At 39.7% G+C, this 16,379-nt stretch overlaps 1 protein-coding gene across 2 annotated transcripts in view; it reads right to left on the bottom strand.

Annotated features, from left to right (window-relative positions):
• Window positions 1–16,379, bottom strand: part of Mcc (MCC regulator of WNT signaling pathway) — a 233,508-nt gene that overhangs the window by 155,124 nt on the left and 62,005 nt on the right. The gene's annotated exons all lie outside the window — the stretch shown is intronic.

Genomic DNA, 16,379 nt, shown 5'->3' with positions numbered 1-16,379 from the left:
TCAGAAACATGTTATCCATGACAAACAACTCCAAATGCAAGCCACTGGAGAGGTGGAGGCACCACCTCTTGCTCATTTTATTCATTAATACCTTAAGTATTTTTTATCTTCCTGAGATTGCCTGGTGTTTTTGTCACTCGGCTGACAGGTTGGGGGTGGGGCAGAGCAGTGTTTCAGGAACAGGGCTGAATGTCAGTCAAGGGCAAAGGGCATGGTGTGATCTGCTGAGTGCCTCTGCTTTCTCCTGATTACTGATATTGTATCCACTCTTCCAGGAGGGCAGAAGGTGGGGCCCAGTGATTAGTTAAGTGCATGGGCGTTCAGCTTTCCCTTTCTCCAGACCAAGGCTGAGGCAGAAATCAACTCCCTAACAACAATGTGGGTGCACTCACACCAACACTAGCCTAAAAACTAAGCACCCAAATAAATTAAACTATTTCCTCCCACACTGTACGGTGGGATTACCATAGAGTCCTCCTAGAAGATGAATGTTCTCTCAGACATCTCATTTGTTCACAAACCTTTAAGTTGCATACCATATGCTTGGCAATCTCTTGTGTACACTTAAGATATACTCAAGACATGGGGCAGGGGGGTGAAAACATCACTTTTAGTTTTTTTTTTAACTGCTTAAGAACTACAAAATTTAAATAAAACACTAACTGTTCTTCAAAATAGAAGGGGGGGTGTTAAAAGCAGCCTGTGAATGACCTATGGAATTTACTACAGAAACTTTCAACACATTGCAGATAATTTCAATCCAAGTTTTTATTTCTTGGTAGGAGGAAGTGTGGAGGATCTAAAAAAAAAAAACTTAGAAAATCTCGAAGGCAGCAGTTTTCAGCTGACCCCTGTCTTGAAGATGTTTCCAGACCGCTGGGAACCACCTACTTGCTGTCCATCCCAGTAAGGACATTTGCAATGCATTCCTTGCTTTTCTGTGTTTGATTGTTTAGATATCGGGGTGCTGGGGACTTCATTGAACACAGCTGTTGCCAAGTAAGCTTGCCAGCTATTGTTGGGGAGGTGCCTGGCTGTCTATGTACACAGGAAAGTAAAAGGAAGAGGTCCCTGGCAGCAGGCAGAACACTTTCCTTGGGTTTCCTAACTACTGTTCTGACCTCCAACAGCCACTCATTGGTGCTAACAACCCCCAGTTCTTAGCAATTGTCAAAGTGCTATATCTACTCACAAGTATATCTAGAAATGCTTCGAAGCAGTCATTTTCACTTTGTAAGGAAATCAGGGTGTAACTCGTGGTCTAACACTAGCCTAGTCATAAGCAGGCCCTGGGTTTCATCCACAACACTGAGAAAAGAATTACTTGAAGAAATATGAGGTTAGAAACTGTATCTTGCAGATCACATTGCATTTCATTACTAACAAAATATTTGCTGATAATTGTAGTTTTAATAGTGAGTCCCAGTTAGGATTTATTATAATAATGAATCTCCTTTTGCTTATTCTCTCTGCACATGAAGGAAAAATTCCACTAAGTGAATTCTTTTAAGGGAGGGGGGCTTTTTTTTATTTTTGTTTGGTTTTGGTTCCAACAGACCACAAATTATGATAAGGTACAACGTGAAGTCCCCAACCAGAAATCCCCAAGTTAGGGGCCATTGTGAGGGGGGAACTGAACCTTTTTCCATCAGCTGGTCTGGCTCTCAGGGAAATTCCTATGGATGTTTTTTCTCTTCCAGTTGTTCTGTAAGCATTAGAGGCAAATTAATGTGGCTCTTTACTTACCCTGGGCCGGTGACTCAAAGAACTAGCTCTGAACAAAAAAAAGCCCTTCTCAACATTGCACTTCTCACAGGGACTCTAAAAATAGCAAGTTAAGACTTCTAGGAGAGAAATAGACACACATTATTAACCAGGATCTCGTATAAATACTTGGGTTCTGTATTTAGTCAGGTTTCCTTAAAACAAAATTATATTCTCTTCTCTAACTCAGACAAGAAAACTGGAGTGTCAGTGTGATTCGGGGAAGCTTCTGTCAAAAAGAATTAACAAACAGGGAAGCTAATAATAAAAGTGAAACCATTTTGAGGCTGATCCTGGAGTAACAGACAGGGCTCTAGAACCCTGAACGCTCCAGTTAATTCAGTATGAACATCGAAGGTGTCTCTGTGTTGACTCCAGAGCACAGAGTCACACAAGCCTAAGCTGCTATCAGAACAGACTTTGGCTGTTCAAGTCTTTCCTTCCAGAAGCTAGGCTGTTACAGGTAAGAAATAGACATTGGGGAAGTTGATCAGTAAAGCAGTTCTAGCTGCCTAAATTTGAATAAAGCCTAGACTACAGAACCTGTGGTGATTCTTAATTTTCCTATCATATCTGTTCCTCTCTGTACTTTATTTTAAACAGTAACTCAACAAAGGCAATTATCATAAAGCACCTATTATAAGCAAGTATGCATTCAAGGAAAAGATCTAGAGCCGTGGTTCTTAGCCTTCCTAATGCTGCGGCCCTTTAATACAATTCCCAAATGATAAAATTACTTCATTACTACTTCATAACTCTAGTTTTGCCACTGTTATAAATCGTAATATAAATTATCTGGTATGCAGGATATATGATACAAAACCAGTGAAAGGGTCATTTGACCCCAAAGGGGTCACAGCACACTGGTTAAGAACAACTGATCTAAAGAATATAGAGCCCATCCCTTTTTCTTCAGTTATAAGGTTTGATAGTCATATCACAAACCATGACTATTTAAAATATACAACCACAAGTTTCCACCTCCCCCCCCCACGTACTCACAAGGCACAAAGTCCACAGTGAACATCTCAGAGAACCAACAAGCTTCCTACCTCTTTCCTTTCTACCTCTCCCAACTCCAGGAAATCATTGGCATAGTGTCTCCACCAGTATTAGTCAGTTTGTATTTTATATAGTTTCATAGAATTGGAATTATTCATCCCATTTCACTCAGCATGCATATTTTGAGATTCATCCATGTTTTTGCACACATAAACAATTAATTCCTTTTGTTTACTGCATAGCATTTTATTGTATGCAAGTACCATAGCTTGTTTATCCATTTAATGATGACCCACATCTGAGCTATTTCCAGTTTGAGATTATTATTACAAATGGATACATCTGGACACACGCTTGAAATGTCTGGGTGGTAACAGACCTGTATGTTTAACTTGTTAAGAAACTACCAAACTTTTCTAAAAATAGTTACATGAGGGCAGAAGAGATAACTCAGCAGTTAAGAGCACTGGCTATTCTTCCAGAGGACCCAACTCCAATTCCCAGCACCACAGTAGTGGTGTCCTACAACCAGTCTGTAATGACACTTCCAGAGATCCCACCCCCTTTTCTGACCACCACAGGAAGTACACAAATGCCGTGCATAGGCATACATGCAGGCAAAAGATGCATACATATAAAATGAAAATAAATAAATCTGTACAAAATGGTTACACCAGGGATTTATCAGCATTCAGGATGCCCCATGCTCACTTCAATCCTTGCTACATTCTTTTTTGTTACGCCAGTTCTACAATGTATATGGTAGCATCTCATTGTGGTTGTGTTTACATTTTATTGATGTCTAAGGAATGCTTTGTCTTTTTTGTCACCTGTTTGATAATCCATCTTCAATAATGAAGTATTCAATTCTTTTGCATATCTTTGAGGGAATGGGGTGTTGAGACAGGGCTGTCTTACTATGTAGCCCATGACTGACTCAAGATCCTCCCATCTCATCCTCCTGAATACCGGGATTATGAGGGTGGCACCATGCTTGGCTGCATAGTATTAATTTTGGTTGTTTTGTCTTTGTATTGCTGAGCTGTAAGATTTTATTATATAATCAAAATACAATTTTTTTCTAGACATGTTTTACAAATGTTTTCTCCCAGATATTTATTTGCCTTTTCTTATGTCTTTTGAAAAGCAAAAGTTCTTCTTTTAATGAAGTAGTATTTAGTTTATTCATGCCTTTTTAAAAAACTATATTTGGTACATTCCAAATAAGAAATTCAAGCCAAGCTAATATATTTGTGGTGTTTTCTGGAAGTTGATACTTGTTTCAAGTTTGTTCTTAGATACACATGAATTAAGCATGGGGTACTTTTTTTTTTCCCTTGAAGTTGTTGCAGCACCATTTATATAAAAGGTGCTTGGTTGTTCCCATGAAGCAGCTCTGTAATCAGAATGGCTTGTGCAGGTTCTACATCTAGACTTTCTGTTGTTTCATGGATCTGTTTGTCTACCTTATTCCTAAAACCTCAACATTTTGATGACTTTTATAACAAATCTGGGGTCCCCCAAGTATGTTCATCTTTTGCTAACTTTACTTTGGAAACTTGCAGACCTTAGCACTTTGATATGGGTTTTTGAATCAGCTAGTCAGTTTCTACAAAAATGGAAGGGATAGAGGAACTGGGAGAATTCCCATTACAACACGACTGAGTCTTTGGTCTTAGGGAGATGGAGAAGTGAAGGCTCCTAGCCTATATCATGGAACCTTGACTGCAGTCAGTAAATTGGTTGGGTAGAGAGCAAAGAAAGATGCATTATTTTCTCACAGATTTGTTTCTATCACCTGGTTTAAGATTGCCCTCTTCCCAACAAATGCATACTTCCTTTCAGTACATCAGCTTGAAGGGGGGCACGTCACTCAAGCATTTGGGATGCGTCTTTGATGCCTCCTCACTTAGGACTCTGGAAACGTTGCCCATGGGAATCCTAACATTCCACTAGTAACACTCCTGAGAACACACTCCACTTGGCACTTTTTCTAGTCTCTTTCAAACAGTGACCCAAAAGCTGCTCACAGAAAGTCTTAAAACAGGCACTGTCTTTTCAGTTTATACAGCGAGTGCAAACTATGTTTCCTTTCTTGGCTCTGAAATGATGGACTGAAAACTGAAGGTGTCTGTTTTCCTTGAAGCAACTGTCCTTATCTTTGAGCATCTTCTGTGGGTGGGAAAACCACTGAATTTTTTTTTAACTGAATTGTAGGAGGATCGGAAGCCTTTTAAGACTCCCAGGCTCAGTCAACAGTATGTTTTCTTCTGTGTAAATTCCAAATGCAGCATCATTAATCCAAACAATAGCTCTTCAAATGGCAGTGATGCCAGAGAAACCTCAAATGAAAGGTCAAAAGGACTTCCCTAAAGTCCAAATGGTTGCTACTACCTTCATATCTTTTACAAGTACAGCAAAATCCTCCAAGCTCACACCCTGCTTCATAGAGAAAAACCCAGCCAGGGAATACAGGAAAAGGTTTGACTTGAAAACTGAACAAAGAGTTGTAAAGCCCTTTGTTTAAAATACTCAAGTTGGTTCAGAAGATGTAGGACTGCTGGCCATGCTCCTGCCTTAGATGCACGCTATAGAAATGAAAAAAGTTGAGGGGTTGAAGGGTCAAACAACTACTGATATATCCGTATGACACTTGATGGATTCCCTTAAGCTTTCATATACAGAAGATTACTTGAAGTAAACTCCCGGAGTGGCTGCTTCCAGATCCAAGGCAGTATCACAAAGCCAACTGGACTCCACTTTGACAGGCAATCACATGTGAACTGATGTTAATAAACCTACAGCCCTGACACTGAGGTATTCTGAATGCCATCAATCTAAAGACCTCAAATGCAATCTACCCAATTACCTTAAAGAGTTGAGGTGTGTATGCTTCTCACTCTTAGTGCTCTTTCCTCCTCAGATCTCATCACTTGCCTCTAGGCATTCACCAAATACTATTGGAAACTGGAAATTTTCCCAGGATTTCCTCATAAACAGACACATCTTCATCTACCTCTACTGTAAAAGGCACTTTGTGCTGTAACCCCATGGGAACTTTGCCTGCTGGATCAGCTGGCATAACTGCAATGAAGATGGAACACTGAACCGGAGAACCTCCTCCAGACACCTCCCCTGTGCCTGCTTCATTGATACTTCTCAACCGTCACAAACAGATGTTCACTGGCATCCCAGGAACCAGTGAGAATTAGGGAATGTCAGAGCTAGAAATGATACAAGTTAACACATTTAATAGAAGCGAAGAAACAAAGCTCAAGAGTTCAGAATCAATGTTAATGTAAGACACCTTCTAGAAAAAGAAAAGGTTTTAATGAGCTGTATAACAGAACAGAATAGGATAGATAGGACATTTTCTCTGATTCCCACATCATGTAACTAGAAAGGTAAAAGTTGTGACACAAAGGAGATGTCCTCAGGTTTTAGTTTACATGTGACAGGAAATACACATACAACCTGCACACAGATTCGAGATAATGAAAATCTGAGTGTTCTGGCACCTACCTGTAAGCAGCACCGGCCTGTGAAGTGATAGCGTTCATTTTCAAATTAAACTATGTATCCAAATGCTGCAACATTTGTCATTAAGGACTTGGTGAAGGGTCTGTGGTTATTAAAGTACCACTTCAGAAGAAAAAATGCTACAATTTAAGTTTCCATATGCCATTTCACCAGCCTTAAAGCTAAGTGAACAGTGTCCCAAAACAGTAATGGAAAATATTCCCCCCAATGTTAGAAAGGTTTGTAACTGGGATAGGCGATTATAGATTTCATTTTTCTTAATCCTAATTTTGTAATGTTTTTCTCTTTGTGGTGTTTTGGGTATTCAAATGAAAAGTCTAATTTAAAAGGAGTCTTGCCACAAAACCAATGTGTAGAAGCAATTGAAAATGATAGCTAGGACTACTATCTGGCCTTCACAGGAGCACATGAAAGTGCACATGCACTACACACAGAGATACACAGACTCAACAAATCAAAGAATTTTCAAAAAGAAGGTCTTGTCCTCAGAGACATGACTATCTGCTAGTAGCAAGCTAAGTGACTCCAGCTTGGTTATTTTAATTGTCTTAATGACAGGTTTTACATAGGAAAATGGTATAACTAGATGTGCATTGCAAAAACAATGTATTTTCTTAGCAAAGTAAGAATGTATGTTTTCTTTGCTAAGGATAAGCAATACAAATAGGTTAATAAGCAAATGCATTAGAAAAATTACCAGTAGCAGCAATATCCAGTCTTAATTTTCCTTTTCCTTTTTTATTCAAAGTGATACAACAAGTTACTCCTAAAAGGACCTAGTTAAGTGATTCTATTTTTCCATTTGAGCCTTTCCAAACACTGCGATAATAAAAATTACCCCATCACATTTCTCTGAGCACAACCGTAGCCATCTTTAATGGCCTCCAACTATCTCCTTATCTCGAGAGCAATCACCAGAGTGGTGCCTCAATCACTTCTACAGATAAACTCAAAAATTCCCAGGATACCTTATAAAAACAGTCACTTATAAAACTCCAAAGAAAGCAAAATCTGAGACTTAGCCAAACAATACCATTCATGTTGTTGTGTAGCATGTTGTGTAGCATGCAATACTTGGGGTAATCCACATAGCCACACTCCAAGCACTTCATTCCTTAAGTGGTCCCTCCCTGATGGCGATGCAAGCTAATGCCACACACATGATTTTAACTCCTGCCCTACAGCTGTAGGGCCATAATAGGGCTTATTCACTGATGTAACTAATCTCTACACTTCAAATCAATACGATTTACAGAACAGCTTCTCTCCTATTGGTTTGCAGTCTTAAACAAAAATTAGCGCACTCATTTTTTTCTTTATTTCTTTCTGATTTTTCCTTTGGTAGATAGTAGGCTAAAAGAAGGCCTAGAAGAAACACTGTTGAGATACTCTAAAATTTGTATGGATAGGCTCCAAATCTCTCACGATTTCTGTAGAACTAGAATGACACTAAAGCAGGAGGCAAATGGCAAACATGTTCCATTCTCAACATAAAAACCAAGTAAAAGTTTTTTTTTTCACCCCTGAGATCTGCTGTACTTCGCTCTGACAGCGCACGTACTACATACACTCTGAGTGATAGACAGGATGGCGTGTGCTCTGCACAAGCTTGAGATAGAAATTTGTGAAGTGCTCTGGACTGTTTGAAAATGTCAACAATTAAAAAACAAAGACCTATTGTTTCCTATTCCTTCCCACTGTGTAGTATCTGCCATGCTAAAGTGACTGTATATGGATGAGGCTCACTGGCATTAACCTATCTTTCCCTCCTGGTTCAATGCATTGTTCTGGTTAAAGGCTGGTCTGGTCTAACCAGTGCTGGGTATTACTAGCACAAGAGTATTATTAGCATTATTAGCCAGGCCATGAACAATAAAACCGCTGGTTCCATCCAGTCAGGCCAGACCTGGGTAAATCCAACAGACAAAAGTTTTTCCACCAAAGCTTTTGTTCAGTGAACAATTCATTTCCAAACCAAGAAAACATTAAAACATTCTGAGTGAATATGGAGGCCAACTCAAAGTCTGACTATGTAGATATGAAAAGTGTACTTTAGAGCATGGAAGAAGAAGAAAAAGAAGAAGAAGAAGAAGAAGAAGAAGAAGAAGAAGAAGAAGAAGAAGAAGAAGAAGAAGAAGAAGAAGAAGAAGAAGAAATAGAAGAAATAGAAGATAAAAATAATTCCTCCAAACCAAAAACCGTAGTGGCTGATTTCAGAGGAACACCTCTAGTGTTGCTCAGGGTAGGACTGACCAGCGCACAGAAGGATTCCGGTCCAGATCTACATCAGATGTTACTTCACAGTGGCTGTGAAGAGGCCAGCTGAAAATGCTCACCACAGAACACCTGAGCCCTCTTCATTTCCTCCAGGAAGGTTCCTTTGCCCTGGCTGGTCCCTTTAGTGAGCCACAGTTATTGGGAGTCTATTTAATTTTCATAAACCCTTGATTATGAAAAGGTCTTTCAGCCATTTTCCCATCAGAACTGGGGTAGGTAAGCTGGCACTCACAGGTAATGTGGGGGCCAAAGTTACATTTTAAGTTTTAATTGCTGTGCCTTAGAGACCCATGAATCAATCAAACAAACCAAAAATGCCTCTGATCTGCAAGCCTCCTTGTCCAAGAACAGATAGTCCCTGAAATGCTGGAGGCTATTGTTTATAGGAGATAACAAGTCACATGTTTTCATTCCCCTAAACAAGTTTCTTTTACTCATCTGCACCAAATGTGCTTGATCACATGTGTTTGGGAGGTATGTAAGCAGAAAATAGAATATATGCTTGCCCCTGATTGGACCTGATGGGAAATGCAATGAATTATGAGTTTTCCTTCTTAAGTCCTTGCTTAAGTCCTTGATTCTGAGCCATCTCCCAGGAACCTGGGTATGGACCTGGCCAGAGCCCATCCACCTGGCCAGTGTTTAATTACAGCTTCAAATTTGGCTTTAAACTGTGGTAGTGGCCTTATTCTCCATCGGTGGGATTAACAGTAAAGGCCATCTCATGAAGCCGTCCTTGAAATCTCCATTTCTGAAACCCACATAAATAAAGGTAGAGAGCACCAAGTCCACAAAACTGTCCTCTGGCCTCCCCACTGTACACTGTGGCCTGCACAAGTGCGTATGTGCATTTGTGTGTGTGTATGTGTGTGCACACACACAATTAAAACAAAAATAACTGATTTTTTAAAACTAGAGCACAACCCTCCCTTAGCCAAATAAAGATAATTTGAAATCCAAAATGAATGACAACAATGATTATAACACTGTAAATGTTTTTTTTAATTGTCAATTTGTATTGACACTAAGAAGATTTTGAAGCAGAAGGCAGCAGAAGTCTTGTGCAGATGAATGTCAATACATTTTAAGAAAGGATGGAAAAGAAAACTGCCAATTTAATAAGCACCAGAGCAATTGATTCACTCAGAAATCATGGACAGAGAGGGTTTGGAAGACAGCTCAGTGGTTAAGAGCACTGACTGTTCTTCCAGAGGACCAGGGTTCTATTTCCAGTATCCACATGGTGTTCATAAACACCACCAGGCAGGCAAATGGTATACTGACATACATGCAGGCAAAACACCCATACACATATAATTAAATGAATTTTTAAAAATGTTTTAAAAAAATAATCACTGGCAGAGACTGAAATTCCTGAGCAAGGGTTGTTGGGAATTAGGTATGCCTTCTTATAATAGTGAAATCTGGTGGGAACCACCTTAACTTGGTGATCCAAAGCAATGTCAAAAATCATGACACAGAAGGATACCATGTACCTAATGATCTGATAGACTGAGGGGCATATCACACCCTATATTCCTGTCAAAACCATACTTCTTCTGCAAATACTCAGATTACCAAATTAAAACGCATCTTCCAAGTACACAGCAAGGATCCTTTAAAATATTCAGAAGAAAAATAAGCATAGAAATAAAACCAATATAGCAGAATGTTAGGATCAATGAAGTAAATGAAGCTATTCAGTATCCTGCATCTGTTGGAACCATGTCTGAAGGTTTGATATTAAGGGGGGGGGAATTAACATGAACAGCCAAGGCTTTTAAATGAAGAATATAAATGAAATTTTCCAGAAGGATATAGACAATTACTGAGAACCAACAAAAATACCTAAAGTGGTATAACATATTGTATTCCTCCAGAAGAGGGGACCCAAAGTCTTTCATTTGGTTAAATGCTTGCTGAGGATCTATGAATACAGGATATTCTGGCTATCAAACCCAGAGATGGCTTAGCAGGTAAAAGGGCTTGCTACCAACACTGATGACCTGAGTTCAGTCCTCACCTTATACACAAACTGTCTAATCTTTATTAGATTCTTGTTGGGTTTTAAAATTTAAAAAATCATTTAAAAATATCCCCATTAAAAATTCAATTTCAAGACTCTCTTTACAGAGCTAATAAATATATAAAAACATGCCCTTGAAATACAACTATCAGGTGGTGTGATTTTAGCTGACACAATGGGAGGAATCATAGTTCATATCATGCATTAACAAGGAATACTCTGGCATTTTCAGAAATAAGTCCATATGACATCATCAAAATTACTAAGAGGGGCCAATCAAATTCTGCATGCCTCCAAGTCTTACCATTCTTTCAGTACAGTGAGCTGAAAGCTATATCTTCACACACACACACACACACACACACACACACACACACACACACACACACACCACTTTTAGGGGAGAAAATATTTCACTTTGATTTTTCAATTTAGCAATGTTATAATTCTGATCTAACAAGAATAAAAGATTTTATCCATGAAGAGCAGGAGTGTATTAATGTAGGCCATTTTGGAAAATGGGTCACTTTCCTTCTTTGAAGAGTCAAGATAAGTATTTGGTGCACTAGTTCAAACCCTAGTATAAAACCCTAATATAGTTCTTGATAGAACCCTGGTGTCAAGCTTTGGCTCTACTCTGTGAGCATGTTGCATGACTTCATGGCCACAGACTGCTGTTTTTCTTCTAGCTACTGAGCTGAAATATAGAAGATTGCAGAAAATATTCCATCAGATGCCCCATACCATGGACAAAACTTGTGAAGGCTTCTGATTAGAAAGAGATGAACCCAACAAGTACTTCGCCGCCTATAGGAATTTCCCAAGCTGTGGAATTCATATACAGAAGTGAATTGTTTTGAATTCCCCATGCTAATGCAAACTCTGATTTTCAAAACTCCTCTTTCCTGAAACAGTTCCCTGTAACAGCAAAGCACCAAGAGGCTTGCCCATCAATCACCAGGGAGAAGACAGACATTTTCTATATTGAGTCTTAACAGACAGTCATTCTCCTTATTTTAATGCTTCTCATCCCCCATTAACTTCCTTCCCCATTGCACACAGCCCCAATCATCACACTTCCAACTAACTGAACTCCATAGTTCAGCTTCTGTATCTCATTCTCATGATGCCCCAAGAAAACATGCTGTCACCTCCAAAATGGTCATAGGATATAGGATGCAAAGCCTTGAAAAAGTTGTCATTTTATAAATGAGATATTCCCAACAAGTTCACTTAAAATGAAGGAAACCTGTCAGAATACATTTGGGACAACATGACATAGGTTCTGGATATTTCCCCCATTAGTGATGGCCCCCTTTCATGCTTGCTTTGTTACTATAGTCAAATGTGCCAATGAGCTTTCTCATTACTCTCTGATCCCCTTGGGTATCATCTTTGAACAGGAATTTCCTCTAGAAAAAAATGTTGAAAAAATTCCTTAGCTGCTATGTAAGTTATAAGTAATAGCTCTACAATATTTACAATTACCAAGTTTCCAAAGAACATGAGATAAAACATGCACTCAACTTTGAGACAGTATAGAATACCACATTTCTGATGATGTTTAGTGAGCATTGATTTCAAGCCTGTTTTACTTACATCTACTTTTTTTTTTTTTTTTCCGAGACAGGGTTTCTCTGTGCAGCTTTGTAGACCAGGCTGGCCTCGAACTCATAGAGATCCACCTGCCTCTGCCTTCCAAGTGCTGGGATTAAAGGTGTGTACCACCACTGTCTGGCTCATCTACTTTTTATTGTCACCAATAATTTACCACCTGACATTAATTCCACAAGACTTATTTAATTTGGACTAAAAGTAACACTTTAGATTTATGTGCACTTTCACTTGAAAAATCTAAGTTACACAATGCTATTACCTCACTGGAATATCACAAAAAGTTTATATGATTTGATAGCTCTCACCTTAAGGGAATTCTAACAAGGAAAAATACAACACAGCACTTATAGCATTAAACATTCCAAACTCCAAGGAGGGAAAAAAAAAAAAAAAACAAGAGTGAAAGCTACAGAGCAGGAGAAATAGCTTAGAAATTTAGAGCAAGCATTGCTGAGGGTCCTTGTCAGACAGCTTTCAACTGCCTGTAACTCCAGCTCTAGGGGATCCAACCTCTGGCCTCTGATGCCCCTGCAATCACGTGAACATATCCATACACAGGCATATATTCACAATTACAAATAATTAACATAAATATTTTTTTAAAAAAAATACATGTCCATGTCTTAGAAGTGATTGGGGTAGGGGAAGGGACCTATAATCTTCCAGGATCCATGTTCCAGAACTAGATGGCCAGATACTAGCACACACACAACAAAGACTGGACTCAATTTGCCAATTTGACTGAGTCTGTCAGCTTCCAGGTATCTCCAAATGGAGCATTCCATATCCATAAAGCTCCCAACAGGAGAGGCTTCAGGATCTGTCAGCTTCTTTGGTGGGTATATAATTAGCATTCAAATTCAGATCCACACACGATTATATACATATATGTTCAACGTATCAATACTTAAAAATCCTTTAACTCTAATGGAAGATACTTTGAATTTTTATTAAAGCAAGGAGAGACTTATTTGTAAGCTAAGACTGCAGAGTTATAAAGTAAGTATAAGTAACATTTATATAAGGGAAAACATTCATACAGATGTTCAGGAAAAAAAACAAAACAAAACTCTAAACCCTATGGTAAGAAGGGGGCTTGGAGCCAGATTGGTCTGGGCTCAAAGCCAGGCCCCACCATTCCCTATGGGACCTGGGTAAACTTCATAGCTATAAAATGGATATTATTAAAATACCCAGCAAGGAGGGGAACCAGAACTTGGGGTAGGTGACGCTTATAAAATGAGCATCTATTTGTAAACTTAGACTGTGTGTAGGAACAGTTTGGCACTTTCAAATCCTTGGAAGTAGCCACAGAAGAGGATAATCACCAGGCAGAGCTTTGGCTGCAATGCAGTAAATCCATTTCCATGTCCACCATGGAAGCTTGGAAAGGAGATTAACCAAGTGAGACATCCAGCACACAGGTACTCTAAAAACTTGTTGCTAAAATTAGTGAAACCACACTATGCTAGAGTAAACGAGTAGCATAAGAAGAGTGTGATGAAGTGAGAACCACCGCTAAATAGACCAAATCCCATGACCACATCCCTGTGCCCAGAGTCTAAATACACCATCACCACCACCCTGCCCAAAATAGGGGCTTAAAGGAATGTGAAAAGACATAAAGACAAGGCTGGGAAGAGCCAGAGAGAAGATCTACAATGTTGTTTGCAGAACAACAACAACAACAAGTCATGGTCAGTTTGTAAAAGGCTGTCAAAAATCACCATGTACATGAAATAACCCACATTCTAAATGGTGATTGGATTTACTGTGGCTTTCTGCTTTGAGCAGTCCCTACAAAAGAGGCCTTGAAGGCTTCTATACTCTTGATGATTGTCCTCCTGTGTTGGCCTGAAACACTAATTTTATGAAAAGTTTCTGTAATATTGCTAGGTAGGGTAGGGCTTGGAGGGGGAGAAATGAGTGTAACTTATTATTAAGAGTAGCAGGACAGAGGAAACAATCTTCTTCGAAACACATTATTTGGGGACCAGATGGATTTATTTACCTGCTGTATTGGTTGGTACATACATGTGGCACTGTATGAGGTATAAATGCCGAAGACACCTATAGTGGGGAAACTCCTATGGAGAGGGGTTCATGTTTTCCTGTACACATTTTAAATAACTAGATTTATACCCAAAATACCCGAGTGCTCTTAGGCTAGGATGCACTGCACATTGTCAATAGAAGAATGAAACAGCATGCTACCTGCTTCTGCCACAATTGTGGAAGCAAGGGCTATCTCATTTGCCAGATTTCTTGAAATCTCCCATTTTAAGTTCTATATCATTCTAAGAGAGAATCTAGGAAATGATATCAGCAAGGAATATGATGGACATTTCTCTGTGACATAATCTGATAAGATGCTAGGTAGTATCTGTGTACACTTTCCCTTTCCGCTTTCAGTCTCCCCCAGTCCAGACAGATGTCAACAGCACAGTCTGCTACTTTTAGACAGAAAGCACATTTATTACTGAATTAACATATCCTTGAAAATTAGTGCCAAATCCATCCCACAACATCCATGCTATATTTGGCTGCTCCAAATCCCTAGATTACAAATCCAGTTCTAACCATCATAAAACTCTGCTACTCTCAGAGATGGCCTAGGAGGGCTCTGACCATCAGAACCAATTCTGCTCATCTAATCATCCCCTGCTATCAAACAGAAAAAACTTTATGGGATGGGGAGAGGAGGCATAAGTATATGTGCAAGATAGCAAGTTATCATGCCAGGCATGGCGCTTGGTGATGACCGTATGTTTGCCTACCACGCATGAGGCCTCAGCCTGAAACCTGTTACAGATGAGGGAGGGAGAGAGAGAGGTGGGGGACACAGACCACTCTCTGGCACTGTGATTGTGGGAGGGTGATAAGATGAACCATTTGTCATTGACACAGAATTATACTTCAACATCACTATAATCAGCACCCAAAAGAATACTTGGAGCTAAATATTTAAATATATTTAAATATCTGGAGCTAAATATTTGACTTCTTGAATGCAGTGGTACTTGTCTACTTTCAGAAATTCTGTGACAATTAGGGAAAAATAATGTGTGGGGACTAGAGAGATAGTGTAAAGGATAAAGTGCTTGCCATGCCAGGCAAGGTGGAGCACTTTGGGGAGGCAGATATAGGCAGATCCATGGGGCTCTGTGGCCAGCTAGGCTAGCCTAATCCAGATAAATGAGAGACATGTACACGCGAGCGCGCGCACGCGCACACACACACACACACACACACACACACACTCAGAGACACCTAAATGGTCTAAATGGTCTCATCATTCCTTTAAGGACACAAGATAGTCAAGTTGTACTATACAATACACTGCCCCAATGTAAACAAGCAAACAAACAAAAAAACTCCAAAGCAAAAGCAACAAACAAAAAACTACCACTAAATAAAGCTTCTATTTTGATAACCGTCACTTTGAACATTGGAATGAATCCTCCTGCATTGACCTGCATTGCTCTAAGTCTGAAATCTCCTAAGAATACATTTGAATAAAATCAAATGCTACCATCCAGCCAAGAAGGCAGCTCTCAGGGCAGCTCTGCAATAGCAGCACACAACTCAGCTTACCCGTGCCTTCCTTTGTGAAATGTGCCTGGATGCAGCCAGTCTGCATCAGATCAGAGTTGAAGGACACTGTAGGGCCACACTACATGTCAACATGCCAAGACAGGTTCCCCTAGATAGGCCTTTGACACGGCCAAGATCCCCCAAGTTTTCAACTTCCAATAGAAGAGAAAACCAGAAAGCCATGTTGAGTGCAGGTATTAAAAATAGAAAACAACCAGAGTTAAAACGGGACTCCTTCTTCCTGCCCATTTCCTCAAGGAAACTTTATGCCACACCCAGCCTTGTTCATAACAAGGTACTTGTGCATGGATTCTGGACATGCAGACTCCAAGAAAATACAAGCCACTAAATGTAGCTTCAGGTCTAGAGCAAACGATGAACTGAAGATGACTGACTGAAGATACATGAAGAAGATATAAATGCCCCGTGAGTGGAGGAAGAACCAAGGTTGGTGCAATTAGTCTGCACTGGGCTGGATGTCTGAGGCGCAGGGGGTGACCTGTCTTCTCAGAGCTGCCACAAATGACAGTCCTAAAAAAAAACCTGCCTTAAGTCTTGC

Source organism: Cricetulus griseus, chromosome 2 (assembly GCF_003668045.3).
Source record: "Cricetulus griseus strain 17A/GY chromosome 2, alternate assembly CriGri-PICRH-1.0, whole genome shotgun sequence".
Classification (NCBI taxonomy): Eukaryota; Metazoa; Chordata; class Mammalia; order Rodentia; family Cricetidae; genus Cricetulus; species Cricetulus griseus.
This window is presented reverse-complemented; position numbering and strand designations above follow the sequence as displayed.